The 21,340-nt window shown below is 39.8% G+C and overlaps 1 protein-coding gene across 2 annotated transcripts in view; it reads right to left on the minus strand.

Moving 5' to 3' along the window:
- Positions 1–21,340, minus strand: part of GRAMD1C (GRAM domain containing 1C) — a 155,354-nt gene that overhangs the window by 109,515 nt on the left and 24,499 nt on the right. The window lies entirely within an intron of this gene.

Here is a 21,340-nt window from a genome sequence, read left to right on the forward strand (position 1 = left end):
TCTTCATTAGATAAACTAAATTGCAGGATCTTAGGAAGTTTAAAATGGACTGTTAAAAAACCAAATGCTTTTATGAAATATTTTGTCTGTGTTCTGGTATGAAAAAATATATAAATAGACATTTAAGAAAAAAACACCAAAAGGAAGCAAAGAGGCTATTCCAAGCATGTTAGAGTATGACTTTAACAAATCCTCTCCACAAAAACAAATACACATTCCAGTCAACCAAGGTGGCAGCAGAAGATCCAGTTTCCACTTCCCATAGAATCTCTGAACAACTAGCAAAAACCCAGCAGAACCATCTTCTTCAAAGCTTCAAAAAACAGTAAAAGGGCATCAGTAGGGAAGCAGACGCGGCTCCAGTGATAGGGCTTCCCCTACCATACAGGAGGACCAATGTTCGATCCCTGGGCCTCCTGGTAAAAAAAGGAAAAGAGAAAGCAAAGCGTGAGCCAGTGCCCACGTGGCAAGCTGAGTGCCATGCAGTGAGTCAGTGCCTGCGCAAGTGAGTCACACAGCAAAATGATGACACAACAAAAGAAGAGACAAAGGGGAGGAGGGTCAGATGAAGTGCAGCAGAAACCAGGAACTGAGGTGGCGCAGGTGACAGGGAACCTCCCTCCACATCAGAGGTCCCCAGGATCAAATCTCCATGAATCCTAGAGAAGAGAAAATGAGAAGACAAACAGAGAAATAGATACAGAAGATCACACAGCAAATGAACACAGAGAGCAAAAACAAGAGGGTAGGGGAAATGGAGAGGAGGGAGGGGAGGGTAAAAAAAAAATAGGGTTTAAAAAGTCTTAAAAAAATAAAATAATGGGCATTAGAAACTAGTTGACTTCAAATCAAGAATATGCATCTTAAAAGAGTAGAAAAGCTTCTGGTGCCTTTTAGACATCCCCCCCACGCCCGGCTCAGTGTAGAGCCAGCCTCCACTCTCAGTGAGCATCCCTGGTCCTGTTTCAAAGGAAGCAGAATAAATCCTATGTGCATACTGGAGCATGTGTATGTCTGAGCTAATCTACCTGGTGACAGCCTGAAAGACTGAATCAGGACACTCCTCTTTGACTTGCTATCCCAGAGCTTGCCCTGCATGCAGCTAAGGAAACAAATCAAAGTGACCCGGGGAAAGGATTACTGGCTTTAACACATAGAATAGCACATCACAGGGAGTCTGTTTCATAGGGAGAAGAGAGAACATTCAGATCATTGTCAAAGGGGAATTCCTGGGGCCACTAGCATGCAGCCAGGAAAAGACACATGTCCAAAAAAGACATAGATACCCTGGGCTTTCGCCTCAGGCTAATTGTCTTGGAAGGAGGGCAAAGCTCTGAAGAAGCACCAACCAATACAGAGTGATTTTGCGAAGGCCATGAACCATACTTTTTGCCTTGCTTTGTTTGTTTTTTTTGCCTCCTGGCATTCAAGGAAATTTCTGTCATCCTACCAGATACTAACATAAGAAATATAAGAGACTAAATTCCAAAGTTCACACTTTAAAATATTAAAATGCGGACTTGGCCCAGTGGTTAGGGCGTCCGTCTACCACATGGGAGGAACGCAGTTCAAACCCCGGGCCTCCCTGACCTGTGTGGATCTGGCCAACGTGCAGTGCTGATGCGCGCAAGGAGTGCCCTGCCATGCAGGGGTGTCCTCCGCGTAGGAGTGCGCCCAGTAAGGAGAGCCGCCCAGCGCGAAAGAAGTTCAGCCTGCCCAGGAACGGCGCTGCATACACAGAGAGCTGATGCAGCAAGATGACGCAACAACAAAGAGACACAGATTCCCATGCTGCTGATAACAACAGAAGTGGACAAAAAAAGGAACACGCAGCAAATGGACACAGACAACTGGGGCGGGGGGGAAGGGGAGAGAAATAAATAAAAATAAATAAATAAATAACATATTAAAATGCACAGTGTGCAACAAAATAAAGAGGAAACAATGGTACACTCAAAAGAACAAGATAAAACATCATAAACCATCAATGTCACGGTATGTCACTTTGGACATACCAGTCAAAGTCCTTATAAAATGATCTTAAATAAGTTCAAAGAAGAAAAACACAGAGAAAGAACAAAAGATATCAGGAAAATGATATATGAACAAAATGAGGATCTCAATAAAAAGATAGAAATTATAAACAAGGAACCAAACAGAAATACTGCAGTTAAGAGCACAATAAATGAAATGAAAAATTCACCAGAGGGGTTCAAAATCAGACTGGATCTGGCAGAAGGAAGAATCAGTGTGCTTGAAGATAACAAAATTGAAATGACTTAGGGAAAGGTGCTGAAAGGAAAAAGAATGAAGGAAAGTGAAACTAACCTAAGATACTTAAGGGACACCATTAAGCATACCAATATACACATATAGGAGTCCCAGAAGAGAAAAAGAAAGAGGCAGTAGGAATATTCCAAAAAGTAATGACAGAAAACTTCACAAATTTAACTAAGATAACCATGAATAAACACATCAAGAATCCCAACAAACTCTGTGGCAAGTTTGATATTGTTTATAAATTCAAAAATTAGATATTGGATTATGTTTGTAAACTGGTCTGTTCTTCTGGGCATACTAGATTATATTGGATTCAAAGGCTTCATTTTACCTTAATAAATAATGATTAGGCATTTTTTTTTCTTAAGATTTACTTTTTATTTCTTTCTCTCCCCTTCCCTGCCCCCCTCCCCAATTGTCTGCTCTCTGTGCCCATTCACTGTGTGTTCTTCTGTGTCTGCTTGTATTCTTGAAATCTGTGTCTCTTTTTGTTGCGTCATCTTGTGGTGTCAGCTCTCTGTGTGTGTGGCACCATTCCTGAGTAGGCTGCACTTTTTTCACACTGGGCGGCTCTCCTTATGGGGTGTACTCCTTGCTCATGGGGCTCCCCTACATGGGGGCACCCCTGCATGGCACGGCACTCCTTGTGCACATCAGCGCTGCGCATGGGCCAGCTCGTCACATGGGTCAGGAGGCCCTGGGTTTGATAGGAGGCCCTATCTGTTGGGCCAAATCCGCTTCCCTGCTTAGGCTTTGATTGGTCAAATCAATAGGACTTTGAGTCCCTGCCCCCTTGGTGGGAGGGGACTCATAGAGAAATCACAATGCAGAAAAGAGAGGTTAGAGTTTTTGAGCTGGAACCCTTGAAGTAAACACACAGGAGGAAAAGAGATGGCTCCATAGAGACAGCAGAGGCCCCAGGAAGAGAGAGCAAAGTCTAGAGAAACTGATAGTCTAGAACTGACCTTGTGGAGAGAACAGAGCAGCTGCACCCAAAGAGGAAGAAGCCCTGGGAGAGAGACGAGACTTATCCCAGCCTACAGGTGATACTGGAAGAAACTGGGACCACAGAGCCTTAAGAGGAAGAGGAAGCCTGAACCCTTGCAGACATCAGCAGACATCTTGCTTCAACACATGTTAATAGACTTTAGTGAGGGAAGTAACTTAAACTTTACAGTCTGATAACTGTAAGCTTCTACCACAAATAAATGCCCTTTATAAAAGTCAACAGATTTCTGGTTTTTTGCATCAGCACCCCTTTGACTTACTAATACAAACCCCAAACAGGATACATTCAAACAGATCCACACCCAATTATAATCAAACTGTCAAATGCCAAAGACAGAAAGAATCCTAAAAATTCCAAGAGAAAAGCAACATGGTATGTCAAGGGAACCCAAATAAGATTAAGTGAGTGATGTATCATCAAAAACCATGGAGGCAAGAAGAGAGTGGGGTGAAATATTAAAAATGCTGAAAAAGAACAATTGTCAATCAAGACTCATATACAGTGAAAAATAAAAATGAGGGAGATCCAATCAAGATGGTGATGTAAGATGCTCCAGGGTGCTGTTCTTCCACATAATCTTTGAACAACCAGCAAAAAGCAGAAGAACCATCTTTCTCAAAACTCCAGAAATCAGTTAAAGGGTTGCAGTAACTGGCTGAAAGCCAAATCAAGAAGACAACAGCTTTAAAAACAGTAAAGTTCATTGCGCCCATGCTGGTCCCTCCCCCCAAACCCTCCAGATGCAGAATGGAGCCATCCTGTGTTCCCACTGTAGATTCCTGGCATGTTCTGGGAAGGAGCAGAGGAATCCCTATACACATACTGGGGTGCCTGTATGTCAGTGAAAATCTACGGAATGGCAGTGTGAAAGTATGAACCAGGAAACGGTCACTGGCTCACCCTTCCAGAATTTGTCCTGCAGGCAGAAGCAGCCTGCACACAGCTAAAGCATCTTAAGAAACAATTAATACAAAGTTGCCTGGAGCAAGGGATTACCAACTTTAAGACATAACAATAGAGCAGGAGGAGAGGTAGTCTATTTCAGACCGAACACAGGGAAAATTCAGATTCCTGTAAATGGGGGAATTAAAGCCACGAGCAAGCAAAGCTTAGGACAAGATAATGGCTCAGAAAAAACATACAGGACAGAGCACTTCACTTTTGCCTCAGGCTGATCTTTATGACAGCAGACTAAATTTGAGGAAGAGCACCAGCCAGTACAGAGCCAGTTAGCAAACACTATGAACGATGACATTTGCATTGCTTTGTTTGGTTTTGTTACCTCCTAGCACTCAAGGAAATCTCTGTCATATCACTAGCTAGACAGAAATTTAAGGAACAGATAGCTCAGGGACTAAATCTCAGAGTCAACACATTAAAATATTAAAATGTACAGTGTGCAAAAAAAGACCACAAGAAAGAAACAAGAAATGATGGACTATCCCACAGAATAAGACATAAATTTTAAAACCAAAAAGAAAGAATAGACTTTGGATATGCCAAAAAAGAATTTTTTAAAATGATCCTCAATATGCTCAAGGGGATAAAGGAGAAAGAACTAAAAGACACATGGAAAATTATGAACAAATATAAGAATCTCAATAAAGAAATAGAATACTAAAAAGTAACCTAACAAATACTGGAGATTAAGAACACAAGTGGGGAAACAGACTTTGGCCCAGTGGTTAGGGCGTCCGTCTACCACATGGGAGGCCCGCGGTTCAAGCCCCGGGCCTCCTTGACCCGCGTGGAGCTGGCCCATGCGCAGTGCTGATGCGCGCAAGGAGTGCCGTGCCACACAGGGGTGTCCCCCGCGTAGGGGAGCCCCACGCGCAAGGAGTGCACCCATAAGGAGAGCCGCCCAGCGCGAAGGAGGGAGCAGCCTGCCGAGGAATGGCGCTGCCCACACGTGCCGCTGATGACAACAGAAGCGGACAAAGAAACAAGACGCAGCAAAAAGACACAGAAAACAGACAACCGGGGGAGGGGAGGGGAATTAAATAAATAAAAAATAAATCTTAAAAAAAAAAAAAAAAAAAAAAAGAACACAAGTGAAATAAAAAATTCCATAAAGGGTTTCAACAATATATTGGAGCTAGAAGAAGAAATAATCCAGGAGCTTGAGAAGCTCATGGATTTGAACAATTGAAAATGATTCGGGCTGAGGAGCAGGAAGAGGGAGCAGAAAGAAAAAAAGAATGAAAAAAGTGAACAACGCTTAAGAGACCTGTGCGATATAATCAAGTGAACCAATACATGCAATAAAAGAGAGAGAGAAGAAAAGGGAAAGGGAGGGGAGGGAGAGGGAGTGGAGGGAAAGAGGCAAAAGGACTATTCAAAGAAAAAAAGGCAGAAAAATTCCCAAATTAAAGAGACCTGTGGGATATAATCAAGTGAGCCAATATATGTAATATGAGAAAGAAGGAAGGAAGGAGAAAGAAAGAGAGGGTGGGAGGGAGGGAAAAAGAAAGACACAGAAGGAATATTCAAAGAAATAAAGGCAGAAAACTTCCCAAATTGAATGAAAGACATAAATATGTACATTCAATAATACCAACAAACCCCGAATAGGATAAACTCAAAAAGAACTGTTTTCCACTATTAAACAATACTGTGCTAGACGTTCTAATTGCCAAAGCAATTAGGCAAGGAAAAAGAAATAAAAGGCATCCAAATTGGGAAGGAAGAGGTAAAACTTTCTCTATTTGCAGATGACATGATCCTATATAAGAAAATTCTGAAAAACCCACTGTGGAGAAGTAAGAGCCTGTGACCACCCCCACCCAAGAAGAAAATTCCACAGCCCCCTAATCGCATATACCTCGCTTCTGTAACAAGCTTGCTCCACTGTAAAACCTTATCTCAGAGCCTCCTCCTGTAGAAAATCTCGTCAGCCCCTGCTTGACCCAGATCCTTGTAAATAACAAGAACTCTCCAACCGCTTGTCTCCCCTGATAGAATCCCCAGCACTTAATTAACCGCAAACATCTGCTTCTGTATGTGCTTGCTTGCTGAGCTACTGCCCCCCCCACCCCGAACCTAAAGGCCTTTATAAGCAAACTTCCCCCACAACCCGGGGCTGCTCTCTCCTCTGCATAGGATGAGGCAGTCACTGCACGGCTAATAAAGCTCTCAATTGGAACTTTATTCAGAGCCTGAGTCTGGTCAATATCGCCAGTCTAGGGAAACGGACTTTGGCCCAGTGGTTAGGGCGTCCGTCTACCATATGGGAGGTCCGCGGTTCAAACCCCGGGCCTCCTTGGCCCGTGTGGAGCTGGCCATGCGCAGCGCTGATGTGCGCAAGGAGTGCCGTGCCACGCAAGGGTGTCCCCCGCGTGGGGGAGCCCCACGCGCAAGGAGTGCGCCCGTGAGGAAAGCCGCCCAGCGCGAAAGAAAGTGCAGCCTGCCCAGGAATGGCGCCGCCCACACTTCCCGTGCCGCTGACAACAACAGAAGCGGATAAAGAAACAAGACGCAGCGAATAGACACCAAGAACAGACAACCAAGGGAGGGGGGGAAATAAAATAAATAAATAAATCTTTAAAAAAAAAAAAAAATATCGCCAGTCTATAACACCATAACAAATCTACTACAGCTAATATGCAAACTCAGCAAAGTGGCAGAGTACAAGATCAACACACACACACAAAGCAGTGTTTCTGTAAATTAGTCATGAACAGTCTGTAGAGGAAATCAAGAAAAAAATTCCACTTATAATAACAGCTAAAAGAATCAAATACCTAGGCAATAAATTTAATCAAGGAGGTAAAGAACTTATATACTTATAACTCCTACCCTCTTGTTTATTGAACTTATCCCAGCCAGCTAACAGGAAGGTGAAGAAGGCCAACCACCACACTGGGGAGCCAAGAGTGCCTACAACCGCAAGCAGGAGCATCACATCCATCATCCAAGTGGAATCTAAGCACCCTCCCGATATAGAGGAGGAGTGGACATCACCATCCCAGGGTCCACAGAATGGAGGAATGAGTATGGATTACAGTGGACTTACTGATATTCTATTCTGGAACTACTGTAATTAGTAATGGAATAAATGTAGCACTGATGTGGAGAACATGGCCATGGTAGCTGCTGAGGGTAGGGAGTGGGAAAAAGGATGTGATGTGGGGACATTTTCAGGACTTGGAGTTGTCCTGGGTGGTGCTGCAGGGACAGTTACTGGACATTGTATGTCCTCCCATGGCCCACTGGGTGGACTGGGGGAGAGTGTAAACTATAATGTGGACCACTGACCATGTGGTGCAGCAGTGCTCAGAGATGTATTCACCAAGTGCAATGAATGTCCCATGATGACAGAGCAGGTTGTTGTTATGGGAGGAGTGGAGTGAGGGGGGTGGGAGGGTATATGGGGACCTCAATTTTTTTAATGTAACATTAAAAAAAACAAAGACAAGCAAACAAAGATATATAACACACACAAAAAAAGAACTTTATATAGAAAAATATACATTACAAAAAGAAATTGTAAAAAAAGCTAAAAACTCTCTGTTCATGATTGGTAAGACTAAATAATAATATGTAAATTCTACCCAAACCTATTTACAGATTCAATGCCATCCCAATCAAAATTCTAACAGCCTTTTTTGCAGAAATGGAAAAGTGAATCATCAAATTTAGATGGCAGGGTAAGAGACCCCAAAACAGCAAAAGCCATCTTGAAAAGATGTACACTCCCAATTTATAAACATTATTACAAAGCTACAGTAATCAAAATAGCATGGTACTGGAACTTTCCAGGAAAATGACATTAGAATAGGTAAGCAGGGCTCAACTCTCTCACAAAAACAATGAAGGAAGGGCAAAAAGCTGTCCAAGAGAACTGCTTTGGGTATCTGCAGATCCGGAGAGTGCTGCACATTCTCCAGGAGGGTGAGGGATGAGAGCTGAAGAAGCCAAAACAAAAACCATGAGTTACTTGGCCCAGCAGCCAGGAAAATCACTCATGCCTGTCCCTTAAGGGGAAGACCCCAGGTAAAACCCATGGCTCACTGCAGCAGCTGAAAGGGAAACAGACATCACCCTCCCTGAGAAGAGAAAGAGTGGAAAGTGGTTTCTCTTCAGTGAGTTTAGCCAGCAGAACTTGCTTTGAAACTCAGCTCTGGCCAGACCAAAATCATGGGCAATTGGAGGTTGAAAGAGAAACCTCTGTGGAAAGATTTGCTGATGGACACCATCTGCTGGCCAGTCCAGAAACTGCAAGGAGAAAAATAATGTGTTTTGGAGTCTCTTTTCCCAGACACCTCAGATTGGATCTGAGTCTTTGGCCCTGTTCTAATAGAGCAATATTAAACACTTTGAATAAGTTAAGCCAAAAACCAAAGAAGAGCCATGAAACAAAACAGCTAGGCGAGAGTCTGATGTCAGAAAAAATTCACCAACCTATTCAGATGCCCAGCCATCAGCAAAAAAAAAAAAAAATCAAAAGCTATACTAGGTAACAGGAAGAGATGGCCTAGCTAAAGGAACAAACCAAAAATCCTGATGAGACACAGGATTTAAGACAACTAATCAATGATAATCATACAAATCTCCTAAATCATTTCTAGGAATTGGAGAAAAATATGACTAAAGAGATAAAGGACATTGAGAAGACACTGGGTGAGCATACAGAACAATTAGAAAGCCTCAAAGAAAAGTAACAGAGCTTATGGGAATGAAAGACACAATGGATGAAATACATTAGAGGCATATAACAACAGGTTTGAATTGGTGGAAGACAGAACTAATGAACTGGAGAACCAAGCATCTGAACTTGAAAAGATAGAACGGGAAGAGAAAAGAATAGATAGAGTCTCAGGGAACTGAATGACAATGCAAAATGCACAAACATATGCACTATCAGTGTCCCAAAAGAAAAGGGGAACAGAAAAGGGGCAGAAAGAAGATTTGAGGGGAGTGAATGTGGCTCAAGTGGTTGAGTGCCTGCCTCCCACATTGGGAGGTTCCAAGTTCAGTTCCTAATGTCTCCTAAAAAACAAAGGAAAAAACCAATTCAGAGGCATCAGTGTGGCTCAGTGGTTGAGCACCAGCTTCCCACACATGAGGTCCTGAGTTCAGTCCCCAGCCCCCAGTACCTCAAAAAATGAAAAAAGAAAGAAAAAGTATTTGAGGAAATAATGACCAAATACTTCTCAACCAGACATAAATATCATTATCCAAGAAGGACAGTGCACCCAAACTAAATAAATCTGAATAGAACTATTCTGAGACACCTGCTATTCAGAATGACAAACACCAGAAATAAAGAGAGGATTCTGAAAGCAGCAAGAGAAAAGCAGTGCATCACATACAAGGGAACCTCAGTAAGACTAAGTGTCAATCTCTCATCAGAAACCATGGAGGCGAGATAGAAGTGGTCTTACATATTTAAGGTACTGAAAGAGAAAAACTGCCAGCCAAGAATTCTGTATCTGGCAAAACTGTCCTTCAAAAATAAGGGTGAGGGAAGCAGATTCGGCTCAAGAGATAGAGCATCTGCCTACCACATGGGAGGTTCAGGGTTCAAACCCAGGGCCTGCTGACCCGTGTGGTGAGCTGGCCCATGTGCAGTGCTGATGCGCGCAAGGAGTGCCATGCCATGCAGGGGTATCCCCTGCATAGGGCAGCCCCACATGCAAAGAGCGCACCCATCAGGAGAGCTGCCCAGGAGTGGTGCCACACATACTGAGAGCTGATGCAGCAAGAGGACGCAACAACAAAAAAAGACACAGTTTCCCAGTGCCACTGAAAAGAATACAAGCAGACACAGAAGAACACACAGCAAGTGGACACAGAGAGCAGACAACAGGGGGAAGAGGAGAGAAATAAATAAAAAATAAATCTTAAAAAAAAATTAAGGGTGAGTTTAAAGTCTTTACAAACAAAAGCAGAGAGTTTGTTACCAAAAGACCAAATTTACAAGAGACTCTTAAGAGGGTTCTACAACCTAAAAGGAAAAACCAAGGGTAAGAGACTTGGAGAAGAGTGTAGAAATGAAGATTATTAGTAAGGGTAACTTAAAGGGTAAAAAGGCAGATCATAACAACAGAAAGCCAAAGGATAAAATGGGTGAAGTAAGTAATGCCTGTACAGTAATAACACTGAATGTTAATGGATTGAACTCCCCATTCAAAAGACATAGACTGACAGAATGGATAAAAAAATATAAGCCAATTACATGCTGTCTTGTACAAGAGACTCACCTCAGATGTAAAGACACAATCAAGCTGAAAGAGAAAGGTTGGAAAAAGGTATTCCATGCAAAGAGTAACCAAAATAGAACTATAGTTAGTAATATTTCAACGATGCTCTTTCATAGTCGGTAACAAATGTTTCACAACAATGCAAGGTGTTGGCAGTGAGGTGATGTATTGAAGCCCTGTATGATAATATGCATGTTTGTTTTGTAAGTCTACAACTTTTACTACATAATGACAGTTTATATGTGTTCTTATATGAATTATATACGTCAATAAAATTTTCAATGGAAAAAAAATAGCATGATATGGCACAAGGACAGACATACAGACCAAAAGAATTAAACTGAGAGTTCAGGACTAAACCTTCCCATATATAGCCAATCAACTTTTTTAAAAAATATATTTTTATTACAGAAGTTGTGAACTTATAAAACAATCATACACATGTGTGGAATTCCCATAAAACACTCCTTCACAAACACACCACACCATTGTGGAACATGTGTTAGAGATTATCAGATAATATCAGACTATTATCACGAACTATTGCCTATAGTGTACATTTGGCATATTCTTTCCATACCCATATAATATGGCCAATTAGCTTTTGACAAGGGTATCAGGTCCACTCAATGGACTGTAAGAACAGTCTTACACAAACGGTGCTGGGAAAATGGATATCCATATGCAAAAGAGTGAAAGTGGATCCCTACCTCACATCATTCACAAAATTTAACTCAAAATGGATCAAAGGCTTCAAATAAGAACCAAAACTATAAAACTCCTAGAGGGAAGCACAGGAAAGCTCTTCAGAACCTTGTGTTAAGCAGTGTTTCTCAGATTTTATACCCAAAGCATTAGCAACAATGGAAAAATAGATAAATGAGACCTTAACAAAAATTTTTAATTTTGTGCATCAATGGACTATGGAATGGAAGAAAATATTTGGAAACCACATGGAAGGAAGGGAGGAAGGGAGGGAGAAAGGAAGAAAGGAAGGGAAAGGAAGAGAAGGGAAGGGAAAGGAAGGAATAAGGAAAGTAGGAAAGAAGGAAAAGAAGGAAAAGAAAGAAAAGGAAGGAAGGGAAGGATGGAGGGATTTAATATGTATTTTTTTAAATCTTACAACTCAATAATGAAAAGACAAACCAATTAAAAATGGGCAAAAGACTTGAATGGACTTTTCTCCAAAGAAGATATACAAATGGTCATAAGCTTATGCAAGGATTTTCAACATCACTAGCTATTAGGAGCATGCAAATCAAAACCACAATGAGATACCATTTCACACCCACCAGAATGGATACTATTTTTTAAAAAAAAGAACAGAAAACAAGTGTTGGAGAGGATGAGAAGAAATAGGAACACTCATTGCTTTTGATGGGAATATAAAATGGTACAGCCACTGTGGAAAACAACTTGGCAATTCCTCAGAAAGAAAAGTATAAAATTACCATATGATCAAGCAATTCCAATTCTAGATATATATCTCAAAGAAGTGAAAGCAGAGATCAAACAGATATTTGTACACTGATGTTCATAGCAGTATTACTCACAATTGCCAAAAGATAAAAGCAACCCCTATGTCCACTGACAGATGAATGGATAAACAAAATGAGGTAAATACATATAATGCAATATTGTTCAGCCATAAAAAGGAATGAAGTCCTGACACAGGCAACAAATGAACCTAGAAGTTCAGTGAAATAGCAAGCCAAACACAAAGAACAAATATTGTATTATCTCCCTGATATGAAATAATCAGAAAATACAAATCCACAGAGTTAGAAACTGGAAAACAGGTTACCAGGGGCTGGAGTGGGAGTAGAGAAAGAAGAGTTAATGCTTAATTGGTACAGAGTTTCTGTTTGGGTGATAGAAAAGGTTTTTCATTGTTGTTGCTGCTGTTGTTTTATATTTTAATTTTTTATCTTGAAATAATTTCAAATTTACAGAAGAGCTGCAAAAATAATACAAATCCCATATAGAGAACTTCAGTATAACCTCACTTCCCCCATATATGCAGATCCACCAATTTTAACATTTTGCCACCTTTGCCATATCATTCTATTTGTCTATTTTTTTTTTTAAGATTTATTTCTCTCCCCTTCTCCCCACCCGGCCCCAGTTGTCTGTTCTGTGCCTATTTGCTGCGTGTTCTTTTTCTGCTTCTGTTGTTGTCAGCGGCACAGGAATTTGTGTTTCTCTTTGTTGCGTCATCTTGTAGTGTCAGCTCTCTGTGTGTGCGGCACCATTCCTGGGCAGGCTGAACTTTCTTTCGCGCTGGGCGGCTCACCTTACAGGGTGCATTCCTTGCGCGTGGGGCTCCCCTATGCGGGGACACCCCTGCATGGCACGGCACTCCTTGCACGCATCAGCACTGCGCATGGACCAGTTCCACACGGGACAAGGAGGCCCAGGGTTTGAACCGCGGACTTCCCTTGTGGTAGACGGACACCCTAACCACTAGGCCAGGTCTGCTTCCCTATTTGTCTGTCTATCTATCTATCTATCTATCTATCTATCTATCTATCTATCTATCTATCTATCTATCTATCTAATTATCTACTTTCTGAACATTTGAGAGCAGGTTGCACATGTTACAATCCCTGAACAGATAATACTTCTATAAGTGCAGTTATCAAGTTCAAGAAATTCAACAAGGATATATAGCTATTCCAATTTTTCCTTATGTCCCTATAAAGTTGTTTTAAGCTTTTTCTCCTCCATTGTTAGGTCCCATCCAGAATCATGTCTTGCATTCACTTGCCATTATCTCTTTAGTTTACCATTTCTTCTTTAATTGTGGAAACATATACAATACAAATCTTTCTATCCCAAACCCTCCCAAACATACCAATCAGTGGGACTAATCACACTCTCAATGTTGCAGTACCCTCACCACCATACATTACTAGAATTTTCCCTTTACCCCAAACAGAAAACAACTCATTTTGCATTGACTCCCCATTGTCCCTTCCCTCTCCTTCTAGTAAGCTGTACGCTACTTTGTCTCTATGAGTTTGCATATTCTGTGATATTTTCTTTGTGGTTACAATGGAAAAGTGTTGGTAATGGGTGGTAGTGGTGTTAGCACAATGCTGTGGATGTAATTAGCACCACTGAACTATATTTTTGAATGTGGTTTAAAGAGGAAACTTTCAGGTTATACATGTTACTAGAAGAAAATTTTTTAAAACATGGGACTGTATAAAACAAAGAATGAATCCTTACATAAACTATGAACTATAGTAAATAGTATAGTTAAAGTAATATTGTTTCATCAATTGTAAACAGTATCATACTAATGCAAAGTGTTAATAATAGGGAAAACTTGAGTGTGAATGGGGGTATATATGAACTAACTACACTTTTCTGCATGATTTTTCTGTAAACCTACAACCTCTCTAATAAGAAAAAATAAATTAGAAATCATAATTAAAACAAAAAGCTTAAAAAATATGAACTTAGACCTAACTCTCATACCTTATATAAAAATTAACTCAAAATGGACCATGCAGTTAAATATAAAATTAGAAAACCTTTCAAAAACAAACAAACAAAAAAAAACAACAATCTTCAGGATGTAGGGTTAGAGAAAGAGATTTAGACAATACCAAAAGAATAACCCATAAAAGGAAAAACTGACACATTGGACTTTACAAAAATTATAAACTTTTACTCTGGGAAAGAACCTGTTAAAAGGATGAAAAGACAAGCTACACACTGGGAGAAATTATTCACAAATTTATATTCAACAAAGGGCTAGTATCTAGAATATATAAATCATTATCAAAACTCAATAGTAATATATATATAAAATAAAAACATTTTTTTAAAAAGTAGCAAAAAAGCAAACAATCCAATTACAAAATGAGCAAAAGACATTACACCAAGGAGGATATACAGATTGCACATAAGCACATAAAAAGATATTCATCATCCTTAACCTATAGGAAAAAAGCAAATTTAAACTACAAAGAGATGTTACTACATCTCTTTGAAAAAATAGTGACATCAAATGCTTGTGAGGATGGGGAGAAATTAGACCACTCATATATTGCTGGTGGGAATATAAATGGTAGAACCACTCTGGAAAACCATTCTTAAAAAACTAGACATCCAACTACTAAATGACCCCAGCAAATGCACTCTCTGACCAGAGATGAAAACTTCAGTTCACAAGAAAACCTATACATGAATGTTGATAGCTGCTTTACCCATAATAGCCAAAACCTAGAAATAGTCTAGATGTCCTTCAATGGATGAATAAACCATGTGGTACATCCATACTATGGAATACTACTCAACATTAAAAAAGAATGAACTATTGGTACAAACAACAGTGTGGATAAATCTCCAAGATATTATGGTGAGTGAAAAAAAAAAAATCCAAAACATTAGGTACATTATATAATTACATTTATATAACATTCCTGAAATTACAAAATTATAGAAATGGATAACAGATTAGTGCTCACCAAGGGTTAAGCAGAAGGTGGAAGCAATAGGAAAGTGGGTATGTCTATAAAAGAGCAACAAAAGGGATCTTTATGCTGATAAGAATGTTCTGTATCTTGACTCTATCAATGATAATATCCTAGTTGTGATATTATACTATAGTTTTGCAAGACATTACCACTGAGGAAAACCATAAGGGTACAGGACATCTCTCCGTATTATTTCTTACAAGCACATGTGAATCTACAACTAAGTCAAACTGAGAAGTGAAAAAGAAAAAAGAAGTAATTGGTAGGGTTAGAGGAATGTGTTAATTCTACATAAGAGTGGGTAATGTTTAGCTGATTCAGAAGTCATTACTCCACATTCAACTTTGTCCACCTCCAAATTTTTACCTGCAGGTCATTTTATTATTTATTAACAGCTTTACCAGAGAAAAAATAATTAAAATAATTTAGTTTAATTATTGAGCAAAGTTTAACTAGAGTAATAGAAACTAATTCTCCTATGTGGCTCAAGGAATCCATATCATTACTTTTAAATTCACATCTTAAATCTAATAAAAGGTTTTCTGGAAAGGTAGATGGAGAATGCGGAACTAGAATTTTTATGTTATCTTAGATTTTCTATTTATGAGATATTTAAATTTCTCATTGCTCTAGATATTTAAAGATATACTTATGAGGAAGTCTTAATGAATATCCCTATAAGTTATTGATTCAATTATCTTCCATATTCTCTACATCATTTATTAAATGTAATTTTTTAGAAGTCATGTTATTTTTCCAAAAGATTTTTCTGTATTAATGTGGCCATCTTTAAAGAAGTACATTTGGTTTTGGTTTGGTTGTTTTAGTACATTAGTTCTTAATGAAATATGAACTGTTTTCCTTTGGCCTGCTATATCTTTGGACAGTTAGAAGTCTAATTTTACAAAAGATTAGAGCAAACGTATAAAATCTGGTGCTTTTGATCAGGTTTTTGCCCCAAAATTGTACTTTTAATGTCCACTCCCACCTTACTAATCCCAGAGTCAACTCTTAGTTCTCACCTTGCTTGACCTTTCACAGTAAAGCACTCTGTCCTTGACGTGCTTACTTTACTTGCCTTTGATATTACCATACTGTCTGAGATATTTTTATCTTACTGCCAAATCTTCTGTTTCTTCAACTCTTCCACCTGAGGTCTAAACACTGGAAAGTCCCCTTCTTTATCTAAATTTTCTAAATGATTTCATCCAGTCTTTATAAACTGTCTTCATATATATATATAAATATATAATATATACTTTATATATATATATACTTTTTAAAGATACTTACATTACATAAATGTTACATTAAAAATACAGGGGATTCCCATATGCCCCACTCCCTACTCCTCCCACACTTTTCTACATTAACAACATCCTTCATTAGTGTGGTACATATGTTACAATTGATGAACACATATTGGAGCTTTGCCACCAAGCATGGATTATAGTTTACATTATAGTTTACACTCTCTCCCACACAATTTTGTAAATTATGACAGGATATATAACAGCCTGTATCTGTCATTGCAATGTCATTCAGGACAATTCCAATGTTCCAAAAATGCCCCCATATTACACCGATTTCTCCCTCTCTGTCCCTTAGAACCTCTAGTGGCCACTGCCTCCACATCAATGATAAAAGTTCTTCCACTATTAGAAAAACAGTAAGTCTATAGTAGAATAACAGTAAGTCTACTCTAGTCCATCGTTTATTCCCCAATCCTGAGGATTCTGGGATGGTGATGCCTGCTGTGCCTCTAATTGAGAGGAGGCTGTGATCCCATAGGGCAGATGGATGGGACTATCTTGTTTGCAAATGCAGAATCTCTGCTCCTTGAGATGGTCATTGTCCATCATCATTTCCTTGTTAGTTGTCCTGGGTGAGTCCAATGAACTGGAGAGTAGGTGCTGCAATTCCGTTGAGATTCAGGGCCCAACTAGCACAAGGACAGCTTTGGACGAATCATTTATGGTTTCCCTACACATAGCGCTTCTGCCCCTTCTATTCGAACCTAAAGTTAGTATGAAAGTTGATAGGTGTATGTCCAAGAGACTTAAATCTATAAACTGTTTTTAAATGCCATCCACACCCAGTCTCTCAAATTTACCTCCAGCTTCACCCTCTCTCCTTAGATTCATCATATACCCAAGAGCCTACTTGACCTTTATACTTGTGTATCAGATATATATCTCCTACTTAACAACAAAAAAGCCTCTTTATCTCCCCAACCCTAAAACCCACTTCTCCACAAGTCTTTCTCTTCTCCCAAATAGCACTTCCATTTTCAATTTCCAGTTGTACTGATTTAGGACTCATTATCCTTGATTTTTCTTTCTGTCACTTACCACATCCAGACCGATCAACAAGCTGTTAAGCAAGCCAACCTCATTCCTGCATCTGGGTCCTTCCCTAGAACACCACTCCTGGAACTCCAGACTTTCTTGATTGTGATTCTCCATACCCTAAAATCTTTTACTGTCTTCACAGGAACCACCTGACCTAAGATTGCCCATTTGCCAATTTGTATACTATCACTCTCCTATTCTGTACTGTCAGCCCCAGGATGGTACAGACACTGATAGAATATTCCAGTGCACAAAAGACACTCAAATACATGAATGAGTAAATTTATACATATCGTAATTAATATAGATCTATTTTTGTCACTTTTAAGATAAAGTGCACATACTCATTTTATTTATTTATTTTTATTTTTATTTTTTTTAAAGATTTATTTTTATTTATTTAATTCCCCTCCCCTCCCCCGGTTGTCTGTTTTCTGTGTCTTTTTGCTGCGTCTTGTTTCTTTGTCCGCTTCTGTTGTCGTCAGCGGCACGGGAAGTGTGGGCGGCGCCATTCCTTGGCAGGCTGCTCCCTCCTTTGCGCTGGGCGGCTCTCCTTATGGGTGCACTCCTTGCGCGTGGGGCTCCCCTACGCGGGGGACACCCCTGTGTGGCACGGCACTCCTTGCGCGCATCAGCACTGCACATGGGCCAGCTCCACACGGGTCAAGGAGGCCCGGGGCTTGAACCACGGGCCTCCATGTGGTAGACGGATGCCCTAACCAGTGGGCCAAGTCCAATTCCCTCCCTTATATCTTAAGCCATTCTCCTCCACATTTTCTCCATTTAGCTCAGTGCTGCAATCTGAGTATTTCCTCATATACATCTTTGAGTTTACTGATTCTCTCTTTAGATCCTATTCCATATGTCCCATGTTTTTTAATTATTATTTTAATGACTACAATTTTCAGTTCTAAGAGTTGAATTTGCCATTTCTCAAATCTTCCTGGTGTTTTAGAGTGTCTTATCAATTTATCATATTTTAATTCCTTCTATCAATTATTTAATAAAATTAAATGCTTAATTTTAGACTTTATCTGATAGTTTTACTATTTGAAGTTTTAGAGGATCCAATACACTATCTATTCAATTTTCTTCTGCTCACTATGAGTATTAAATTCAAGCCTCATAACCTCATGACAGACAGACTACAGTTATGCACACTCTGGAGAGACTTTTTCTGCCACCCGAAGTCCAGGCTGAACAGACAAGCTTCTGTGTAGTCAATCTGTAGCCATTGGTTGATTTTTTTTCCACACATATCCTTCACAGAGGGCATAACTCTTCAAGTCATAGCTTTATAAAGAGCTCTCAATCCTAACTCACACAATTCCAAGACATTATCTTCTATCACCATGGGGCCATTGTAAGTTTTGGTTACTGAGACTAGCAAAGTCCTCAGGGTTGCCTCAGCATTAGCTCATGTGCTTACGGTTCTGATAATCAGTTTCCTCTTCTTTTTCAGCCCTTACATATATTTCCCTTGCTATTTTGTGAGCCCAGACATGCGTTTTAAAAAGATGTTTATAACATTTTATCCAGCACCTCTAGATATTCTGTCGTAGAGAGCTTTTAAGTTAAACAGCCCCCTCCCAATATTGCCAGAAATGCTAGTCCATAAGTCCTTTATAATTAGAGGTAACGATGTGATATAATTCAAGTTTTCAAACAGTATCTACACTTAAAAATTTTTTAACTTGGATAAAAAGTTTTTTTAATCCAATATAAATTAGAAAATTAGTTTAGCCTTTTTTATCAATCAGAAAAAGTGAAAATCTGATATACCCTGTATAAGCTTAAGCAAAACCAAGAAATGTTGTCTTGGAAGACATCACAATGAATATAGGAAATCTCTTCTCCAAAGTTGCCAATGTATGTTATAAACACACTAATTAATTCCCATGGGTTTTTAGAAAAATTTTTGCAGTGCAACATTAATTAATCCTCATGATGTACCAATAAATCAGGTTTGTGGCTAGTCTTATTGCCTACCAATAGGAAGAAAAAAAAACTTATCTGTGATTAACATGATAAGATCAGGCAATAAGACAATGATAAAGTACAGAATCAAGAGTTCTGATTTCTTGTATAGTGAAAAGACTCAATTATGATCTAGAAAATTTTAAAACTAAATATTTTCTATGAAAACATAAGTATACTAATTGTTTTAGTTTCCTAAGCTGCTCAGCAAATAACATGAAATGAGTTAAACAATGGGAACATATTAGCTTATGGTTTCAAGGCTAAAAGAGGGTCCAAATCAAGGCATCATAAAGGTGATGCTTTCTCCCCACAGACTGTGGCATTCTGGGACTGGATGCAGTGATTCTTGGTTCCCCTGGCACGTGGCAAGGCACATGGCAGTGTCTTCTGGTCTCTTCCTTCTCTTCTGAGCTGTTTTCTTCCTGCTTCCTGTCACTTTCTCTCTTTTGGCTGCTTTCTCTTTTGCCTTTCTCTTGCTGTCTGAATTTCATTCCACTTATAAAGGACTCCAGTAACAGGACTAAGATCCATCCTGATTGTGGTGGGTCAAATCTTAACTGAAGTAGCCTCAACAATAGATCCTGCTTACAATGGGTTCACATCCACAGGAATGGACTAAATTTAAGAAGGTGTTTTTCTGGAGTATATACAATTTCAAACCACTACAGCAGTTATTATTTGTCAGATGTAGATGATGTTTCAAAACTCAGACTTTTTGTATTTTTAACATGCCTTAAAATAAAGAAATGGGGGAAGCAGACTTGGCCCAGCGGTTAGGGCGTCCACCTACCACATGGGAGGTCCACGGTTCAAACCCCCGGCCTCCTTGACCCCTGCACAGCTGGCTCATGCGCAGTGCTGATGCATGCAAAGAGTGCCGTGCCACAAAGGGGTACCCCCAGCGGAGGGGAGCCCCACGCGCAAGGAGTGCACCCCATAAGGAAAGCCGCCCAGTGCAAAAGGAAGTGCAGCCTGCCCAGGAATGGCACGGCACACACAGAAAGCTGACACAAGATGACGCAACAAGAAGAAACACAGATTCCCGTGCCACTGACAACAACAGAAGTGAACAAAGTAAACACACAACAGATAGACACAGAGAACAGACAACTGGGGTGGGGAGGGGGATAAATAAAATAAATAAATCTTTAAAAAAATAAATAAATAACTGTTTTATGATATTGATATTGATGCTTATAGTTATGAACCTTGTTATTCTGAAATTGGAACTTAGCCTAGTATTATATATTACCTAAGAGTTACCTCCTGAAAGCCTCCTTGTTGCTCTAATGTGTCCTTGTCCTAAGCCAAACTTGGCATATAAACTCACTTCCTTGCCCCCAGCATGGGAAATGACCTCCAGGGATAAATCTCCCTGAAACCAAGGGATTATTACCAAGTGACAACTAGTGATGCCTTTAGAAAAAGACCTTGACCAAAAGGAGGAAATATTAAGTACAAATTAGTTTTTATGGCTAAGAGATTTCAAAGTGATTCAGGAGGTCATTCCAGAGGTCAAGCATATGCACATCTTAGGAGGATCTCACTGGCTGCCACAGTAAACAGTGCCTCAAGCACTGAGGACTCTTAGAGACATCTGGACACTATAGGCAGGGTAGACAATCTCAGGAATTTGGTATCCTGTCAGTGGGCCTTACCTTGGAATATATGATAACCTATCCCCCTAATGTATGGAAGTTGGACTCATTTATAAGTTTCCTACACATGGCTCTTACACCTCTTTTATCTGAACCTATACCCATTAAATATTTGTCCCAGAGACTTAAATCTTCTGGCTGTTCATAAGCCAGCTGAGCCCTGAATCTCAGCAAAGTTGCAGCCAACACCTACCCTCCAATTCACTGGACTCACCCAGGACAACTAACAAAAGCATGATGATGGACAATCCCATCCCCCAAAACAGAGAGTATCTACAACTGCAAGCAAGACAGTCCCAACCATCTGCCCCATGGGATCTAAGCCCCCTCTCAACCAGAAGCAGAGTGGGAATCACCATCCCAAAATTTTCAA

This window comes from Dasypus novemcinctus, chromosome 4 (assembly GCF_030445035.2).
Source record: "Dasypus novemcinctus isolate mDasNov1 chromosome 4, mDasNov1.1.hap2, whole genome shotgun sequence".
In the NCBI taxonomy this organism is placed as follows: Eukaryota; Metazoa; Chordata; class Mammalia; order Cingulata; family Dasypodidae; genus Dasypus; species Dasypus novemcinctus.